We start from the raw sequence: 18,701 nt of genomic DNA on the forward strand, positions 1-18,701 counted from the left end.
GTGTGACAAATTCACTGCCTCATAGATGCGATGTTGTCTATCTCATGTATTTCAAAGGGATTTTTTTTTTTTTTTTTGCAAACACAGAGCACAAACATCTGACATTAATAGCAGCCCATATAATAATGTCCGACATTCAACACCAGCAGGAATAAGGGACTGTTTCCGAGCACATTTCAGTCAAAATATGCTTTCTTCATAAAGTTCTCCCACAGTTACATTTTTTTTTCACAGTGATGCAGCCTGAATAACGATGTTCCTGGGAAATTAGCTGGGATGCAGCGGAAAACAGCTGCATTCAGTTGCAGGTGATAGCATACTGGCGCTTGGATGTGACATTGATGGGTTTGATGTCATCCAACTTTTCCTGAAGCGTTTCATGCGATCCTCAAATGGCTGGTGGAGCCACAATGCTTTGGGGAGATGCATGTGTCGTATAAGTGACCTGCGTCCAGGGACAGTGGACTCTGAACCTGTCCAGAAATCAAAGCTTTTAGTGTCCTGAGGAATCTTCCCGATATAAATAGATTACCAATGTTTCAGCTGTCTTCTGCCACCAGCGGAAAGGCTGCAGATACAGAAAAATTCCTTTTTCTGCCTTTCTCTGTCTGTCGTTTTTATCTCTCTAGCCTCTTTATTTGTGTTCTTTCAGCTCTGGTATGTTGTGAAGGTCTTTGCCATTCAGTGTAATTTTCCACAATCTGAGTCCAGAGGAGGATATCATGAGCACACTCGGGGGTGACAGCGCAACTGTCTGAAAGCAGGGATCAATTCAGGATGCCTGCTTCACAGAGAGGTCAAAAATAACAAGTAGCGTTTCCCTCTGATCAAAGCGTAGGTTTAGATTTTAATAAGAGCTGAACATACAGTATGCAAATGATGTCATTCAATTATTTATACATCGTTCACGCAGACTTAGTCTTGCTCTGCGTTTTTGCACCCATTGTGCGTATCGTGAATATATCTTTGTTTTAGTCCTTCAGGGAAAGATAACCGATGATGTTACTACGACAGAGGACAACTGCAGGGTTCTAGAAAAAAAAAAAAAATCATATTCTCCTTAAGCAAATATGTATTATCTAGCATAAGCTGTGAGGCTGTTCAATTATGTTATATGCGTATTTTGATTTGATTCCTTTCAAAATAGTGTTTCACTTCCTAAATTTTTATATAACATTGTTTCAATGTTTTTTTAAACAAAGTATTTTATATGTTCCAAGGCTGCACTTATTTGATCAAACTACAATAATATTATGAAATAATATTACAATTGAAAATAACAAATTAAATATAATAAAATACTGAAAAAAATAAATTTTAAAGTACTTTAAAATTTAATTTATTATTTATACGTCAAAAAAATAAATAAATAAATAAATAAATAAATAAATATATATATATATATATATATATATATATATATATATATATATATATATATATATATATATATATTTTTTTTTTTTTTTTTAAGCATTATTACTTTAGTCTCTAGTGTCATAATTTTTTCAAAGTCAATCTCATATGCTGACTTAGTGCTTAAGAAACTTGTCTTACGAATATCAATTTTGAAAACAGTTATTTTTGTGTGAACCATGATACTTTTTTTATTTATTTCCAAGCTACTTTGAAGAATAGAAAGTTCACAAGAACACCATCTATTTGAAATAGAAATCTTTCGCAACATTCCAAATGTTTTTGCTGTTACTTTTGTTCAATGTTATGTGCCCTTGCTGAATAAAAGCATTACATTCTTTCAAAGAAAACATCTTACTGACACCAAACTTTTGAACGCTAGTCTTTAATTAATAATGAATCAGCTCTGCTCCAAAACCTGCTGAGCTGCCTATGTAGGTTTCATAGGAATGCATTGTGTCTGGCTCTTTGAAACAAACACAAAGATGCTGCTTATGTACGGCGTCTTATAATGTTCGATTTCGTTAGGATGCTGCCTTTGTAGGCAGTAGACAGCAAGGCAGCACAGAAGGTTTTGGAGAACAGCCACAGTCAATAGTTGTTATACTGTACAGTCACTGTACCGTTCACATTCACAAATATTTCATTTCACTGAGGCACTTTCAGAAAAAAAAGAAAACCAAATCTATATTACGAGACGAAGGAGAGGCTAGAGCGTTTCTCTCTAAGAACATGAGCTCCTAAAATGTTATTGAGGACAGGAAACCATTTGGTGCAACAGAATGAATTAAGCCAAAGCAATACAAGATTATCCAATTATAAGACTAATATGGCTTTAGCAAAGGTAATTGCTTTGATGGGGCTTGCGATTCGCTGCATGCACCGGACAGAAAGTCCAATAGGAAAACCGACCGCACTACAAAAAGCTTCTTCTTTCCTTATGTATTCTGTGACATAATCTATAAATCACATTAAACTCTGTGAATGAAAGCCCACGCACACACGCGCACACAAAAGATGTTTCTACTCTTCGGCTGGCCATGTTTTCCTTTCTCTTAATTGCAGTGAAGTAACCAGACACACCACTGGAGGTTGGTGAAGCAAACACTGAGTAGATCTTATCAGAATACAACAAAAGAGGCCACTGGAGCCGCGGTGGTGACGGGGGGCCACTCGGCGGACGGGGTCGGCTGGGCCGGGGGCTCGCAGAGAAATGTGCTTCGTTCAGCCGAGAGCATGAAGATAAAACAGCGCTGTCCATCACGGGAGCTAATGACGGTTAGAAATATCCCTATTAATTATAAATGCAACATTTTATTTGCTTCTGCTTGAAATTAATATTTAAATATTTTCAACAGCTTAGAAAAAAATGCATTTTATCATTGTTTGTTGTTATTAAAAATTGTGTGTGTGTGTGTGTGTGCACATTTTAATAATAAAATAATATCATACAATTCTTTCTATTATATTCTTCCCACACTGTAGATTCTCGCAGAGTAGCATTGTGTGACATTTAAATGTAATATTTGAATTTTTAAACACCTCATAAAATGTAACTTATTAACTATTAAAAAGTAGCATTATTTATTATTATTAATAATAAGTGTGTGTGTGTGTGTGTACAGCATGTGTGTGTATGTGTTCACAGCGTATATATTCTTCCCACACTGTAGAATGTATCTATTTTCAATTTTAATGAAAACATAATTTTTTACAAGACTACTCAACGGTTTAACAATTTTTTCTTTTTTTTTTTTTTACATTTTTCCAGTTAGATATCTGCGAGTAACTCTCTTGGCTCTCGTGTGTGGTGTGAGACAAGCCGCCCCACCACTGTTTGTGTTAACAGGGGCGAAATTCACACCAGGCATGTGTGAGTTATGCAAATGCCATTAGGAAGTGTTGGACATTTCGCAGTTTTGTGCCGATCCGAGTCATTTCAGCAGGTGCCACAAACCAAAGATATCAGAACTACCATGTGGCTGAAACACACTTTAAATTATTCGAATGTGATTGATGGGTGGTTCCTTTATACACACAGATTTGATCTTTAGCATTATATAAATGAGTATTTTCCTTTTATATGTCATTTTTTGTATGCCTTACACATCCACATCCACTCAGTCTTGACTCGTCAGTTTATGCGACGCATGTAACACGCTGTGACCTGTTTCCCCTCCTTAAGCTGTTCACATTAGAAATGCATTGTGGTCATTATAGTCAGCCTGAGAATAAAGGAAGTCAGCTTATATCGTCTGCCGCTTAATCCTGCGCTTCACAGCCAGAGCTGCGGCCTGGCAGTGCTACACACGCTCAAGACACATGGAGCAAAGAGACCAGATCACACTCCGTCTCTCTTTCTGCATCATTTCCTGTCCTCTGTACTCCCGTCCCTCAGGATGAAAGTCCTATATGTTACAGAAGAAGACATTACAATTCAAACGAGGCCGAATTTCAACATGACTTCAAAATGAGACCCATAAATGTTATTGAGTTCTTTTTCTCAAAGGTAATGGCTCCGTCTGCCATTCTTTGTTTTTATTTCAATGCGAGAGAAAAAAAAAATGTCAGGTAGGTCTTGATTTCATCTAGTGAGATTTCATTGGACCATGAAAAGTGGGCGTTCCGCATCAGAATGGAGCCTGAATGCGAATTTGCAATGGACACGAGCTCAGATCTTTTAAGGAGCCATTTTTGACTGAAGGTCAAGTTCACCCTTGAGGTTTTTATGTATTCTTTTTTTTATGTATCCCACTTTTCCAACTTATCCATGTTATTTGCTGTTACTGCCATAACATTGACCACATTAATATTAATCACATTAAATTGCTTTGTTAACTATTGGCATAATTTTAGAAGAGAACATTACCAAGAACAGTGTACTGAAACAATGCTTTAATAGCTTTTTGGATGCAGCCTTGCTAACATCAGCCAAAAACGAAAGTCACTGCTGAGGTGAAACAAGTCCAGGGTATCTGCATGTGTGTGTGTGTGTGTGTGTGTGTTTATGCAAACATAAGGCTTTAGAAATAATTTTTAAGACATGCAAAAATAATAATAATATTGCACACCAATACAAAACAAACCAATACAATCTCAAAATATCTCAAAATATTTTACTTTTAAAATAATGTTATATTCAGCATGTGCTGAAACTGGTGTGTGTGTATATATATATATATATATATATATATATATATATATATATATATATATATATATATATATATAAATGAATTAAAGGTCTGATACAATAGCAATGCTATACGCAAAAAGAAGAATGTACATACGCATTAAAAATGTAATTGGTTCAACTTTCAGTTCGTGGTTGAGTGAAAATCCCTGATTCCATTCAGCAGATGATTTGTATTGTACTCATATGTCAGCCAAGGTACAAAAAAAGAAGAAAGAAAAAGAAAAGAAAAAAGGAAAACAAGGGGATTTATATACATGAATCCAGTTTGTAAGTATTGCAGCTGTCATTTCTCAGCCTAGCGTGGCTGATGCATTGTGTTAAATAAGCACACACAACACAATGGCACTGACAAGCTGCATTTGAGCCCGAACGGCCAGGTGAGTGGTGTCAGAGAGAAAGACACTTGAAGGCTGTTTGTATTGGGCACATCAGCACCAGAGTAAAGAGTAATGACTGCTACCTTTAAGTAATTAACTTAGCTCTGCAACCTGGCTGTTCGTCTGAATTAAATTCTCCACTCATTATGTGTCATCTTACGCAACGTGGCCGACGGCCTCCTTCGGAAAATCAATGGAGGCGGAGCTGTCAGATGTCACTCGCAGACTGATTAGCCAATCAGTGTTTACCCCTGGCCAGCACAAAGGTCTCACACCTTAATAAACTCCTAATCTCTGCATCTGAATTCAGATTAATGCATGGAAGCACAGCATTGATTTAGTCGTAAGAGTTCTCTAGCTTGCTCTATTTGGAGGAGCCCAAATTGTGCAGATCTAGGAACAGTATTCTGTTTGAATTGAATTGAATTGAATTGAATGCTTGTATTAAACTACTCAAACTGGTGTATTCGGTCAGGAAACCTAAAAATGTGCTTTATAATTTATTATTTAAAAATGTGGCATTACTTTTTTATTATTTCAGCTGAATCAGAACCTAACACTTGGAGGGATAATTTAAAGCTAAATTATCTACAACAGGAGGTCATGAGATTTAGAAACAAAGTCCTTGTGATTATACTCGTATGATTGGCTGATAAACTGTCACATAAACCTCACAAGATAAAGCTGACCTCTGACCTTGGAATGTTTTTAGAAAACAACTTCCTGTTGACCCCAGATTAGATTAGTTATCTAAGGATTAGTGGAATCTGCAGGAAATGTTTTAACTGTTGTTCTGTTTCATTTTATGATAAGAATGTTAAATACCAATCAACATTATTTTGAGCACTTATATATGAATTACATTTTTTTTATACATTCTTCATTTTTTATAGATTAGATAGAACAAATATAACATGTTCAGCACACATGAGAACTCCTTCAAGATTCATCTTTTTTTTATTCGTCACACATATGATTATATAGAGAATATACAAGCAGCAGTTGTAAGTCAGGTCCGCTCCACGGACAGTGCAATTATTACAGAATACAAACACAAAGAAAGTTGTATAGAAATATAGGTATGGAAAAAGTAAGATAAAAAAGAATAAAAATAAAGAATAAAAACTAAAATGCGCAGGTCAGTTAGTAGACTTAATATTAAGATGAGCAGGAATGCACAAGAGGAGAATATGCAAACATTGTTTCATTACTGGTTGAGCTGTAATAAAAGCTAAAATGTTAGATTGAAGTTTATTAACATTTTGGTTATTATAAAATATTATAAAATAGTTTCCATTTGTATTATTGAATAGCTTTAATGACTTTATTACTGCTATAGTTTTTCACAACAATACAACGTAAAACCGTTTAATAAAAAAGTTAAAAGTAATTATTAATATTATTATTAGACTATTATTATTAGTAATAATATAAATTATTTAATAGTTTTAATTAATAATTTGTGAAAGTAAATAATAAATACAATTAAAAAAATAAAATTAAAAGACTTTGAAGATGTTTTGTTGTAAATACTTTGCAGAAGAAGGATTACACTGTAGACCAACCTCTCTTCAGCTTTCTGAAATAACAGGTGTGTGCTTGAAAAGTGTGCTTCTAGAAACCAGCCGAGACACAGCCCTTCTCCTAGCACCAGACGTCTAATAAACCTCTCTCTCTCTCTCTCTCTCTCTCACACACACACACTCGCTTTCTCTCTCTCTCTCTTTGCTCACAGATATTGTTTACCCTGTACCTGGGTTCCTACCTTCTCCTCTCTGATGAGAAATAGAATTTTTTGTGTTTTTTTTATTTTTTATTTTCTTTTTAAATACCAATTCTGGTATAGATAAGTCATGCCCCCTGTGTGTACACCAAACTAAATATGTGTAGTTCGGAATTTGAAAATGAAATAACACGAATCACGCTGTGGACTTCATTTACATTTAAATCAAAATAAACACGGCAGAGCACAAGATAAACGCTAAACGCATGTAATCCACGATGCCAAAATATTCCTTTCCACACAGTAAAAAATCAAATCAAATCGATTACAACAGCTTTGTTTCTATCCATATAACGGTATAAGCATATAATTGTTACAATCATTTCAGAAAAAAAAAAAAAAAAATTTCATTAATTGTATTGACTTTGTTTATTGTTTTGATTCACTTTAGATTCACACCAGTATTTATATTTTTAAAAGTGATCAGAAACACGCATGCAACTGATCACTTTTTATTCTTAATCTAATTCTATTTTGCACTGTAGAATTATAAACAAAACCATTTGTTTATATTATTTTATTATTATTTAACAACAAAGTAATTTTAATTGTTATGTATGTATTTATTTTTAATTAATTTATTTATTTTTTAAGAGATAGAGCTATTTAAGAACAAATCCAACAGCTTGTTGTCTGAACACACTCTGGAGTCTGGGTGTGTGCTGCCCACAATCTGCAGCTGATTAAAATGGCAGCCTGTGTAAAAAGTCTGCCGTCCCACTGTCACACAAACCTTTCGCAAGCAGAAACAAATGCTTTGACAAAACGCCCTGCCTTCCTTTGATTACTGATCGTAAAATAAAAAGCACCGTAAAATGCAGGTATTTGACCCACCCAAGGCAGTTGAGCACTTTACATAAAACTCCAAGTGTAACAGGGCTGTTTATTCCCCGCAAATTGGCGAGCGTTTATCGGCACAGCAGGATGCTCTGTAAACACACAACTGAATCAGAAACAAGGGAAAGAAATCATCTGATTTAAAATTCTTGTCAAATCAAATGTGTTTTGATTTGTTTAATAAAAAAAATGCGTATGGCCCTGTATCCTGTATCACAGTGCCTCTAAAGTAAATGGAGCGAATGTCAATGCTAAAGTGTCTCCCCTTGTTTCTTTCAAAGTCATAAAGGCACGTTTATTTCTTTATTTTTAAAGTATTAAATCAGTGCTTTAAAGACTATTCAGAAACCATAGTTTGTGATGCTGTATGTGTTGTTTAGTAAGTCTGACTATTTGATTCGGCTGTGCAAACGCTCTCATGTTCAAAGAACAATGGCTGTCAGTGGCAAACACACACACACACACACACACACACACACACACAATACAGTGTATTACGGCTCTAATAAAAGTTATTCCACAATTTGGCTTGTTCATTATTTAGGGCTCAACTGTGATTTAAATCGACTCTGTTTAACTTAGTTTGGAGTGAAAAATGTTCATTTTTGACACATTTTATTGCTCATACTATGCCAAATGTTCTCCACATGTCTGATATTGACCACATGGCGATAATATCGAGATCAGCGCACAGGGCCACAAATCATAATTCCCAGATTGGAAAAAAAAAAAAAAAAACAGTCAATAAAATACAAATTCGGAATATTATGAGAACAGATGAGACTATATAAGCACATTAATAACTGGTCGAGGACATCTCGCTGACAAAATTAAATAAAAAAAGCAATCATTATTCATGCTCTAAAACTGAGACTTTCAAGGCTGACTTTAAAAAATAATACTAAGAAGAAGAATATTCACTTCATATTTATCAAACAATGTCTACACTATTTAGACGAAGCGAATCGTGAATAATCAGACATGTGCCGGGCTTTATATGTCTGAGACTAACTCATGAGCAGAACGTGTGTGTAGGTGTTATGAAATCCATTCATCCCTGCATTACTGGAAATGTAGAAAAACACTCTTTTTCGGCTCCGAGTGAAAATACCTAAGCAAGTTCTCTGGTGGATCTCATAATCCTGCTCATGTTTGGCTGTTTTCTTTTCTCTGATGCAGGAAGGGGGCCAGAAAGAAACAGAGCCAAGGAAAATATTCCTTTGAAATGAAAAGGATGGGATAGTGTTTTCACACACAAACACAAAGACGAGGAGAATTGAACTACAAGCCCCGGTCCCCCTCTCACCCCTCCTGTTCACGGGGCCTGTGCTCCAGCTAATAGAGCACAGGGCTCAAACAGAGCTCAGGCCACTTTGAAATGCTAATGGAGTGGCTTCAAACAGAGTCCATTCACACTTATACAAATTCAAAGAAATATATATATTTTCTTTTTCTTTTCTTTTTTTGGTCAGTGAATGTCTATTTAAAGCACAAATGGTGACATGCAAGAATTCCGACCAAAAACCACTACCATATGGTAAAACTCTCCATCAACACCAAAAGTCCTGTTTCGGAGAAATTATTATGCCCTTAAAACCTTTTTTAAAGGCATTTTAAATAAATTTATAAGATCAAATATTAGCCTATTTTAAAGCGTGCAATATTTTTATTTATTTTTTTGTATTATTTTTTTTTTATTTATTAATGTAAAAATGCAAGCATGCCATTAAGCAACAATTTAATATATTAGATTAACCAGAATGCAAAAGAAATCAATCAATCAAATAGAAATGACAGTTCCCGTCAATATAAACTGCACATGTAGGTCCAGACCTGCCTGTCGATGCAGACTCGATATGTTTAGCAGTTTTTTAGCGTCTCTCACATCACGCACCGCATTTCAAACAACACCGGAGCGATGTTTACCCAAAAACATTTGTGATTCGCCCGGTGTTTTGGTAACATTTCAAATTACAGCGTCCAGGTGCAGATATTATATGCTATTATATTTAATTACTACAGTCATAACAATAATAATGTGTAATTATGAGTGCCGCAAATAATTATAACACATTAATTACATTATTATTAACATGTAATTACAATGTAACACGCATACTAATGCAAAGTTTGCCCCTGCAAGATCTTTTCACAGCAGTTCAGAGTGTGTTTGGGCAAAGAAGTGCCACCGACCGGATTCTGCTCATCTCGCTGCTGGCATCAGGGGCCTGGGCGCGGATTAATTATGAATGTGGGGTTAAAGGATCTAATTTAACAGCGGCTGCTCACAAGTGTCCGATGTTACATTTAGAGTAAGCCAGGTTCAGACAATTTCGACTGCACTGGGTTCTTCCAGTCCCCTAGTTAGCACTCGATCACTGCTGCCTGCGCACCCTGAGCCATTCTTTTCACATTAATCAAGCTGAGGAGTTAAAAACGACCAAAAAGAGCCTGAAATTGCTTTTAATTATAGACACAAGACCTCAATTTAACAACCCCAGTCAGGCTTTAGTGAGTTCAACAGTTGATGTAGGTCACCACACGCTTGTTGTAGGAAGCAAAAGGCAATGACAATAAATTAAAGTGTGCAGACTTCACCGACACCTTTAAAGAATTTCCAGTGGAATGAAATATATCCGCGGGATTTATTTGAAGACCCCTTATTCCCACACTAATAGTTTCCATTCAAAGAAAGAAAGAGAGAGAGAGAGAAAGAAAGAGTAAAAGACAAAGAAAGAAATGGCAGCCGACCAAATCAATCCACATCTGGTTGTGTTTTGATAATAACCATTTCTCAATTAGCCATGGTCCCCCTTTCCATCATTTTAATTACTCTGAACAGAGCAGTTCTGTTCTTTTAGAGTCATCCAACTGGAGCTCAACTCTACTCTTTCTTTCCCAAGCAAGTTATGAAATGTAATGCATATTTAAAAGACAAACTTCGATCTATCGTTATTACTTCACACTATCCTTATCTTAGAGCCTAATTATTATTTTCTTCTTAATATATATATATATATATTTTTTTTTTTCCCGAAAAGTTTGAGTAACTTGTTAATCACCCACTTCACAGCAAAATGATTTACATTTTTATAAGCGCGTTATAATCATTAACAAAAAGCGTCTTACCTTTTGTGAGTGAGCGGGTAGTTGAAGAAAAATCTGACGGAAAGTTAATGAATCAGTTGAGGCAGTTACAAGCAGGTATTCGAACAGGAGCAGCGCGTTTCAGCGCAGAGCGCGCACATGCTCCGCTCATCCGAGCCTTGTTCTCAGCGCGAGCGCTCACATTCCCGCAGACCGGCGCTCAGTCCTGCGCTCCGCCGCGTCGGGATGAAGAGATGCGGGTTCAGTGAAAGAGTCCGTGTGTCCTGCTGGAGGAGAGAGGGAGGGGTGACGGGGACGCGGAGCAGTTCGCAAGGCAACTAATGAAAAAAAGAGCAAAAAAGCAACGCGAGAAAAAGCAACAAGCAAAAGCAGTCCTCTTTATTTATTTCAGTCCTTTGCGCGTCTTCTTCGGGTTTGTTGAGTCCCGTTCCAGCCGGAGAGAGAGCGGCCCGCGGCTGAGGGCTTTCTCTCTGTGCGAGCTGAGCCGAGATGTGAGAGAGAGGCTGCGCTTAAACCCCGGAACTGGATCCCTGGATCGCACGGATGCGGACTCGGCGAGGAAATGTTCGCGTAGACGTAATCACGAGTGCAACTTAAGCAACGGCTGTTGGGGAAGACGATTACGCAGAGCCGAGCAGGAAAGTAAAGCAGATTATTTGTTTTGTGTATACAACTTTTGGCCAGTTTCCATTGGATTTGCACTGCTACATGCCCTTCATTGGGGCACACAGGAGACAGATTCCATCATACACGGGGCAGGCCGGCCTGCTCAGCCAATGACTGCACATGTTTTCTCACTGTAATTCTAGCTTGCATCAAAAAGAAAAAGTGCAGATTTTCGTCTCTTTTTTTTTTTTTCTCAACTTGGCCTCAATCAGAAAGACCCACTGTAGCCATGCAGCAACCGGAGCAGTAATCCACAGAACAAAGGTGCATGCATGCCATTTGCAACAACGCACTTACCATTATTCCAGTTGTTGACCGTCCTCACAGTCAATGACCCTGAAATGCAATGCACATCCTAGAACTGTTAAAGAATGAGTTGAAAAGGCCATGCAAGGAGAAGCATGCAATTGCAACGCATCCCCCCTTACACCTGGCTTTAATAAAGCTTCGGAGCCATACTTCAGTCAAATACAGCAAGTCAATGGTGTGTGGTGAGCGCACTGGCGCCGTTGTCCTATGGCTGCCGTCGCATCATCCAGGTGGATGCTGCACACAGACCCCACCACATGATTGTAAAGTGCTTTGGGTGTACAGCAGTACACATTCAAGCGCTATATAAATGCATCATTCATTCATTCATTCAACCCTAAGTTGCTCATTTCTCTGTTTCAGTCGTACAGCAGGTGAGGCTCACAGCATAAGAGTGCACACATATATTTTCACATGCATAACTTTACATAGTAATAGATCCATTTCGGGGGACAAAAGAGAAAACAGATGTGATAAAGGTCATTCTGATCTTTTTTTTTCTGATGTTTATGCATTAGTTTTGCAGAAGTAAAACCACATGTGTGTTGCATTCTTGCAGTCAGAGGAAGGCAGTGGGGTTTAGTGGAATCACACACGGACAAATACACACCCACTCACATACGCACATAAAAACACGGCAGCTCAACGATTTGATCTATTAAAATATTCTAGAAAAAAAAAGAAAAAAAAAATCTTTAATTGATTTTGCTGTTATCATTTTATTTATTTCAATGGGAAGTACTTCAGAGCAAACTCTTCAAATAAATAGAGTAGATTAATAAATTAATATGTATTATGTATTAAACATAACTGAATTGTAAGATAAATTTATATAAGATAATAATAATAATAATAATAATAATAATAATATTATTATTATTATTATTATTATTATTAATAATGATAATAATAATAATAATAATAATGATAATAATAATATTTAAAAGCAAAGTAAAACTTCATGTTTAATGTGTTTCTTAACCCATGTGAATTTTAAAGAAACTGTCCTTGTAAAATGAATCTGCGCATCCGAGAACCTGTAACATATATTTGTAATTTTACTATGAATACGAATTCACATGAACTGTGGTGTATTGTAAAAAAGAATAACACTGTTTGGTCTATTCAGGATTGAACTGTATTCATTTGAGTTGCTCTTTATGTTATGTAGCGCAGCAGATTGTAGCTTAAACAAGGATTAGCGCAGGTATTAGCTGTGCAACACTCTTCCAATCATGATCATCAGAAAATGTGCAGCTTTCCTCTGCTTTGCTGTTTTCGTTAGGTCACACGAGACCATAAAAATAAAACAGAAAAATCCTCTGAACTATCAACCAGCAACCCTCCCAGTCATATGTTTGTAATGTTTTATTTACATTGGTCTGTGTGTGTGTGTGTGTGTGTGTGTGTGTGTTTGCGTGTTGGTATTTTTCATTTCTTTAAAAACATTTCTGCTTTCAGAATGTGTGCTTATCTACATTTTTGTATATGGAAAACAGATTTTTCATCATCAGACTGACTTTATTGCTGTAAACACGAGGGTTGCGAGTGTAAATGTGCATGTCAGTCAACGTATTGTGCTTCATTTGTCATTCTCAAGATGTGGTTCTTCACAAGATCACTTCCTGTTAAACTTGGTAATTTACAGTATGTATAAATTTGTTTATTTATGTGTTTGTGTGTGTGCATGCGTGCATGTGTGTGTGATATATATATATATATATATATATATATATATATATATATATATATATATATATATATATATATATATATATATATATACACACATAATGGTGTCTCTTTTAGAAAATTGCAGTGGTATTCCCAAACTTTGTCAGGAATTTCAATAGCTCAGAAATTGCTCATCAAATTCTTAAAAACCCAAATAATCTGCTCTGTTTTTCTTTTTCTCCCAAGGAGTTTTAGGAGAACATCTTTGCCTAAGTTGCTGCTTAAATTCCAACTCCTTTACGTCTCCTGAGCTATGGAAGAGGAAACTCTGAGCAATATATAATTCATCATCAAATACCACTAAACCAACCGCTTTTGACAGAAACTGAATGAAAACTCTGCAATAAACACCCAGAACTATTTTAAATACATTCAAAATGCTATCAAGTAAAACCAGCCCTCCTCAAATGTCTCCTCGCCTTTCCAAATCTCTCTGTTTACTCAGGGGAGGACAGGGAGGAACGCTCCCAAGCCTCAAAGGAAGTTCACATTCTACTTCCTTTATGGCCGCACAGGTTTCTGGGTTACACAAATGTCAAATAACTGACCTGTAAAGCAAATGACTTGTACAAACAAATGCCACTCTCCCACATGGAACGCTAACACAGCCTTCAACGGTTTGTACTCGTATGTCACCGTATTACGCCGTGATTTTGTATCCTCTCTCAAACTCTGTCTCCCTCTCTCTCCTCCGAAACACGATATCTGCTAAAACAAATATCTGTGAAACAAATTTAACCAGTGCTGAATGGTTTAGCAACTGTTATTAAGGTCACTGTAATTTAAAGTCAGTGTTACGTCTGAACTTGGAGGCTTGATGCAAAGACATCCACAGCCAAGTGGAAACAGATGTGGTGTAAAAGCAGATACAGCAGCGCTAGCCAACAGCTCAGCCCTTCTCTGAGGTCCGCCAGTTAAGATGAATATAGCCTAGACATTAGCATATACAACTGCCCTACGACGACCTGTGAGACTCCAATTCATTCTGTTTACACCAGAGGCCAAAAACCACATTCTGCAATAACGTTGTCCCTTACCCATTAGGAAGCTCGGGGTGATTCGGTGTCTTATCCAAACTTTACAATTATCTGATGTTGATACAGTCGGAGATATCATCTTTAAAATTAATGAAGTGCAGGACGTTGCAAAACCAGAAACCCCCAATGGGCTTAATTTTTTTAATAATTTGAGTATTTTTGGCTTGCGTTCAGTGTATTTGCTGTTGGTCCTCAACGCATTACATTGAAAATAGTTATAGATATTTTATTCACAATGAACTGAAGGTAATTTAATGAATTAACTTTATGTTTATTGTCATTCTGTATAAGTATCAGGATATTAAATGCTAAAACAAATCAAAAATGACCACCGTGAAATATTTTACGGTTATTTAAAATGAATGATTGACACTAAGCAGTCTTTTACCTTAAGTGAAACGTCACAATTTAACTGGGATAAATACCCCAAACCTCTGTACTCATATAATAATAATAATAATAATAATAATAATAATAATAATAATAATAATGGCGTTTGGACATTTAGAGATGCTGCCGGTGAGTTTCTTTTGTTTTAATTAAGATGAATACAGTAAGAGAAAGGTAGACGGCCAAAACCAATGTGACACTACAGGTCCCCTCTGAGGTCAATAATCTTCTGAAATAATTGCCTGAATACTTAATTGAGAGAAGATGAAAAATCTCTCGCAGTCATACATAATTGTAAATGCGCAATCCCCAGTCCAGCTGTGTACCCTTATTAATTATATTCATTTAAAGAGAACTCTTTCGGTTCATGTGAAAGACGATAATTATAAAACTTTTTGAATGCATACAGCTTATTTCCATAAAACATTATTGTCCTAAATCTATTCATTGAGTGCTCAGTTATGCATAAATTGGTTGAAATGAATGTTTAAACTCATCTTAACTCCATAACAACTGTGCAACCTCATGAGGCTTGTGGCACAATAAAACAGGGTTGGATGAAAATTTCATTTCCTATTTACATCAATTGATGCACTTAGTTAAAAAAAAAAAAAAAAAAAAAAAAAAAAAAGGACTAAATGGTAATACAGAGCTGTGTCCGCTAAATTGTTTCTGGATATTCAGTTGATTGTATTTAGTGTACTATTTCAGTTTGACTACACAGCTTTAAAGTAGGTGAAACCTTTTTAAATTAGTGTTAGGAAGAAAAAAGAAAAAGATATGGATCAATGTCCACTCTTTTGTTTTAGTTTTTTGTTTTTTATTCATATAAACATCAGTAGGCATCGGTGGCAGCTCTTGGCTCTCTGCAGAGTCCTGTGAAGGATAAAGCGCAAGACATAAGACATGGGAAGTACATACATACATATATGTATAATAATAAGATTTTTATTATTATTATAGATTTTTTTTTACTATTAGAAACTAAATGAAACCAGACTATAAATGGTACATTTTTATTTTTTAACATTAACATGAAAAACTCTTACCAGCATCTGAACTTAACTGAACTGCAAAAGCAAATTATCTGCAGAAGCTGACTGTTTGTTTGTTTGTTTGTTTCGTTTAATTTTATTTACAATAATTGGCAATAAAAATAAATAAATAAATAAATAACGGTTGGGCTACTGATGGGCATGATGCTTTATTTACAAATGCTTTGTAATTAAAGGACGAACTATAAATGTGAATTTTAGAGATTCTGAGCTCATGGTGGTTCATAGCAAAGGGCTGATTATTATTTTACCAGTCTGGATTTGGTTAATCCGGTCTACTTGGGCTAAGGTAAACTCTGCTATGAACCAAGTCTCAGTTGCTTTATTTTTATTTCTGTTCATTTTAACCAGTGAAATGTTGCTTAAAGTAGAGGTGTCGCTACCTTCAGGTTTTTATTATTTTATATATATTTGTTTTTCTTCAGAAGGACACGCTTGTGCTTGCAAATCAACAAAAGAAAAGTTGTACCTTCAAATGTAAATAGATGGAAATAGATAAAGATTGGTAGAAATATATAAAATGACAACACAATTTCATAATTTCCAAAAATATTTGAGAAAGAAGACCAATCAGAATGCATCATAAAAAATTATAACAAATGATTACAATGTTACCATCTCTTGGTAGTTTTAAAATAAATGAGAAATTCCCCAAGTCCACTATAACCAAATAAAAATAAATAAATAAATAAAAAATGTCAATCATAACAAAGACTGAAATTATCTACAAAATGAAGTTTCAATGAAACTTGTAATAAAAATGGTTCCAGTTGAAGTATTTTAAGAAAAAAATAATAAATAAATAAAACAAATAAAAAAAGAAAAAAAGTGATTGGCTCTTGCTTGCAAAAAAACTCGTTGTGTGCCACGGGAGTTGTGAATGGCTGACAGGGCATTGTCATGCGGTTGCTAAGGTGTTCTGAGTGGCTTTAGCATTTTGCTATGCGGTTGTTGGGGTTTTCTGGGTGGTTGCTTCCTGCCCCAAGTCAAAAGAGCTCACCCCCCATGTCTCTATGGTCACGTACACACTGCTAAACTTCTAAATTGACAGCTACAGTACAGCTGAATGCAGAAGTGGATCTCCTAAATTATAGTTCCTAATAATTATAGAGAATATACATTACTCACAATTTAGTTAATTTAATGACAACCATAGCAACATTTTGAGTTTTCATGAGAGTAAACTACAATGTCAACAATTTTTCCTAATTTTGTTGAAGCTTAATAATACAAAAGTATTATTTCTGATTTTAGATCTATTATTGGTAGCTATTGTTGGCAAAGTATAATTTTTTTTTTACGATTTTAAACATCGAGCTCTCTGAACTGTGATTACAGAGAATGGGTTTCTTAAGGCTGGTGAGAGAAATAATGAAGAGAGACAGTATCAAAAATTTTCAGTGAGTGTAGACAAAAATCGTATTTTATTGATAACTGGTTGTTCAGTTCAAATTAGTCCTTAATATAGTCCTCAACTGTAAAAGAGCTTACCTTAACCAACGCAATCTAAATAGATTCCTTGAGTATCTAAATACTGAATACTGAAAACGTTAACATAAAATTGTGTGTGCTGTGCGGTGCCACATCAGCGAACTTATCAGCTGCCGTTCTTCGTTTGTCTGGGAACAAGAAGAGAGATTTATTTAAACCATTAAAAAAAAAAAAAAAAACATTTGGAACGAGAAAGCTCCTTGGCCTTTGAATCATTTGAAGATTTGCCACCTACCAGAGGACAGTTGTACACACAGCTAGAGGATATAACTTCAGCAAAGGAGAATGACCTCTGTATGCCTCAGAGCTCCAAATCACACAGCCCTTCATTTCTCCCATGAAAGACATCCCCGCTGCTTGGACTTCACAGCTGCCGAGCAACTCCATTGGAATATATTGGATTATTGGGAGAGCCGAGTGCACTGTGGAGTCTGGCCTCGCTGGGGTTGATTTTAATGTTAATTCACCACTGCAGAGTGTCTTCAGTGATACAATGGCCTGAAAGAGGAAGAGACGTTCCTGTCAACAAAATCCCAAACAGCAGCGTGAGGTGGCAGACTCCGCTTTAGAACAGAAATAATCCTTCGATGAAATCTGAGCCCAATTCCCAGTCAAACTTTGTTAGCCCATTACACGGTATCAGAAAACAGTATGCATTCAGCATAATTTTCATTTTCAGTGCCATGATGAACTGTATGTTCTTTTATTCCAAAATCTACTGCTGCTTTCCATGTTCATACACTCTATGCAACAATTTTGCTTCATTGTGATTCAATTTTAGTAATATGTGATTTTCTATAGCACTCACCTAGGTGAGATCTGATGGAATTGGGTTGGGATTTGTCATAGCTCCACAGAATTAAGTTATTGGAATTCAAATCCAATCGCGCTTTGATGAACATAACTGTGCATGTTCTTTTGTGCATATTCTTGTTGATTTGGTAAAAAAACAACAAACAACACAGCGTACAGCTGCAAGAACTAGTCACCATGCCTCACACAGTCAGCAGCTACTCGAAACAAATTAGTTTACTATTGGTAACAAAGTCAACGAGCGTGTGCGGCAGATGACACAACCAATCACATCACGCTCCAGTTACGATGCCCTGAATGGACGTCTAACGGAAAACCTAATGCTGTGCAGGTAAAACTTCCCGAATTGCATAGAATTCCGAAATGCCATCAATGTTAATAAAGTAAATTGAAGGAGTAGATTGTCTTTCTTCCCTCGCCTGACTGTCCGCCGAATAAATTAGCTCTCACAGATTCGCCTGTGTTTTTGACGTAGAGCACCGGCGCTAT

At 36.0% G+C, this 18,701-nt stretch overlaps 1 protein-coding gene across 30 annotated transcripts in view; it reads right to left on the bottom strand.

The window, feature by feature from the left end:
- Nucleotides 1-11,913, bottom strand: part of LOC113069371 (adhesion G protein-coupled receptor L2-like) — a 103,056-nt gene extending 91,143 nt beyond the window's left edge. For 5 of the 30 annotated variants that reach the window (XR_003279711.1, XR_003279712.1, XM_026242421.1 and 2 more), the window contains exon 1: nucleotides 10,739-11,666. The gene's annotated coding sequence lies outside the window, so the exon portion shown is untranslated. Of the gene's footprint in view, nucleotides 1-10,738 lie in introns of all 30 variants that reach the window. The other 25 variants (XM_026242413.1, XM_026242414.1, XM_026242412.1 and 22 more) reach the window with 17 other exon arrangements.
- Between the last annotated feature and the right edge of the window lie 6,788 nt (nucleotides 11,914-18,701).

Source organism: Carassius auratus, unplaced genomic scaffold (assembly GCF_003368295.1).
Source record: "Carassius auratus strain Wakin unplaced genomic scaffold, ASM336829v1 scaf_tig00001591, whole genome shotgun sequence".
NCBI lineage: Eukaryota > Metazoa > Chordata > Actinopteri > Cypriniformes > Cyprinidae > Carassius > Carassius auratus.